Genomic DNA, 3107 nt, shown 5'->3' on the forward strand with positions numbered 1-3107 from the left:
CTCCTTCTCCTTCTCCTTCTCCTTCTCCTTCTCCTTCTCCTTCTCCTTCTCCTTCTTCTTCTTCTTCTTCTTCTTCTTCTTCTTCTTCTTCTTCTTCATCGTTATCATCATTTCCACAGCACCAAGTTTTGCTTTTCTCTGGAAATGTTCTAAAAGTTCCAAAGTTAGAGCACTTTACAGATGGCTAAGGAATTTCACATCCTCTTCCTCTTCATCTTCTGACTCAGCATCTTGCCCCACAGCTACTAAGTGCTTTCCACCGCTATGCACAGACCCTGAACAACATGTCAATCGTAAGACCACAGGTGGTGTTATTTCCAAGCACACAAGGGAAATCTTGGCTATACAGACATTTTCAAATTTTCCAGTGTGACTTGCATCGGACTGCCTTTGTACTTCATTGCCTTTGCTTCAACAATGTGTAATTCATCCTTTGCCCCAACCCCTAAAATGACTGTTCTTTAAGATAATTGGTGTTCATTTTCATCATTATCCACTTTAAAATGGTAATCTTTGTCAGCCTTTAGTTCACAACTGGAAAGTTAGATCTGGGGCCTCAGAGGGCTCATGTCCATGTCCATCAGCTCTCTCATGGGGCACTGGCACACCCATAGGAAGTTAAAGAAGGCAAATAGAGATAAACTACTACTATGCCAGAAAAGAGCCAAGCAGAGCAAACAGAACAGAATCACACCAGGGAAAGCAAGTATTCATTGTCTTAGCATCTATTTTATAAAAAATAAAATGCAATCATATGGGTAAAACCACAATTTTCACATTTCACATTTACATTTCCTGGATGTTATTAATTTTATCCATTCCTTCCTTCAGAAGTATTTATTGAGCTCTTTTTATATTCCCAGGGACTCTTCTAAACAGTGGATACAAGGGCAAAGCAAACAAACAAACAAATGCCTACTCTAATAGAATTTATTTTCTAGTGGGAAGGGAGAGATAATTAGTTAATAAATGTATAATTTAATGTAAGCATTATGAAGAGGTAAAGTCAGATAAAGTGATAGAAAATGATGGATTTTTTTTTTTTTCAACAGGTTTGCCAGGGATGATTTTTTTGTTGGGGTGATAAAGTTTGAGGAGAAGGTTGAATGAAGTGAGAAGTAAAATCACTTGGCATTTAAGGTTAAGGAGTTCCAGGAAGATGGGAAAGCAAATGCAAAGTAAAGTCCTGAGGCACTCGTTTGGCTGGCTCAGGAAGCATCAAGAAGTTAAGAGTGTGGGAGAAACCCAATGGGTAAGGAGGTCTGATAGTGATTAAATAAAGAACCAGGAGGCACCAAGATCTTATAACCCATGGTGGTTCTTGAATTTTATTTTAGTTTATAGGGAAGTAATTGAATTATTTTGATCATAAAAATAAAATGCTTAGATACATATTTTGACAGGATTTCCCTAGTTGCACTGTGGAAAGCACCTTCTGGGACAGAGGGTCAAAAATGCAATCCGGGAAAACAGGTAGAGGCTGCTTCAGAATTCAGGCAGGAGAAGATGGTTGCTCAGTGCAGAATGGTAGTGGTTTAAATGATAAGGTATAAATGGTTTGGTTATTAGGGATTTATTCTGAAGGTAGAGCCAATGTGACTTTCTGACAGATTGCATGTTAAGTATGGGAGAAAGAATTAAGGTTGATCTATAGCTTTTGTTTGAATTAGATTTACAATATCTGTATGTAATATATATATATATATATATATAAAATATGCTGAGATTTCCAAATTATCTATAATAAATAATACCTCAATGGATATCTTTTGAATATTCATCTGCATTTCTCAGATATGTCTCCTTTCCTTAGAATATTTCCCTAGAAGAGGGATTATTTGTTATTGGGGAATTTAAAAAAAAAAAACGACTTTAAATTCATTGGCATGCAATGGCTTTTGTGGAGGCATTTCTTTAATAACATTTATTTTTTGTTACAGTTTTATTTGTGTATATATAGTTTCTCTTTCTTGGATTAATTAGATGTTAACTCATAAGCTTTTCTATTTCATTGATATATTTCAATTTATGCAACCAACTTTCATCTCATACATCTTCTTTTTGTATATATGTAGTCATATCTCATTTGTTGTTTTTAAACTACTTTATCTTTTACCTGATTAGATTTGTAGAATTTCCCTCTACCCCCATCCCCATTAAATCTTCAAAAATTTTAACTATGCTCACAATTATATTTATGCTCTTCAAACTACTTTCGTAATTTTATTTCAGCTTTTCCTAACTTTTTGAGTTGGATGTTTTATTCATTTATTCAATGTCATATGTATATTTGTGTGCATGTAGAGGTAGATGTGGAAACACTAGTAGTATGTCTCAAAGCTATACATTTGCAACTATTAAAATTTCAGAGAAATTTGAAATATGTTCACAGGTAATTTTCAAGTGATCTGTTCTTTCCAAGGCATATGTAATTTCACATTTACCTCCTCATTATTCCATATATGTAAAATGATGAGGGTTTTTTTAAAGTTTATTTATTTATTTATTTCATAGATCACAAGTAGGCAGAGAGGCAGGCAGAGAGAGAGAGAGAGAGGAGGAAGCAGGCTCCCCACTGAGCAGAGAGCCCAATGAAGGGCTCGATTCCAGGACCCTGAGATCATGACCTGAGCCGAAGGCAGAGGCTTTAACCCACTGAGCCACCCAGGTGCCCCTAAAACAATGTTTAACACTTCCAAATGTTATGTTCTTTTATAATTTTCTTATTAACCAGTTTTACTGCAAATTCATAGATGTGGCTATGTAGTTACATAGGTATGTTCCTTGTGTCAGTCTTGTTTGTTATATTATGAAGCCATAGGGGATCTAAGTCCAATTAACATATATGGACTTTAATTCTCTGTCAGACATCAACTATTGTTTCAGGTTCCTAAGTTAATGGCTAGAAGAGACACACTAGGCAGATGAGTCCTACTTATTTTTAATTCAGATCTTTCATCTCCCAATTGGAAAAATTTTTTGTTATGCATGTTATTTATGAGAAGTCTTTCTATACTTATTAGAAAAAAAAAATCCTTAAATTCTCTCTTCCATGTTTATTATTTTCTGGGTCTCCATCTTGGATTCATTTTGACTTTAACATATGG

The 3107-nt window shown here is 34.9% G+C and overlaps 1 pseudogene; it reads right to left on the reverse strand.

The window, feature by feature from the left end:
- The window catches only part of LOC116868982, a 1097-nt pseudogene extending 504 nt beyond the window's left edge, over nucleotides 1-593 (reverse strand).
- Between the last annotated feature and the right edge of the window lie 2514 nt (nucleotides 594-3107).

This window comes from Lontra canadensis, unplaced genomic scaffold (assembly GCF_010015895.1).
Source record: "Lontra canadensis isolate GAN:19392208 unplaced genomic scaffold, GSC_riverotter_1.0 scaffold17, whole genome shotgun sequence".
Lineage (NCBI taxonomy): Eukaryota > Metazoa > Chordata > Mammalia > Carnivora > Mustelidae > Lontra > Lontra canadensis.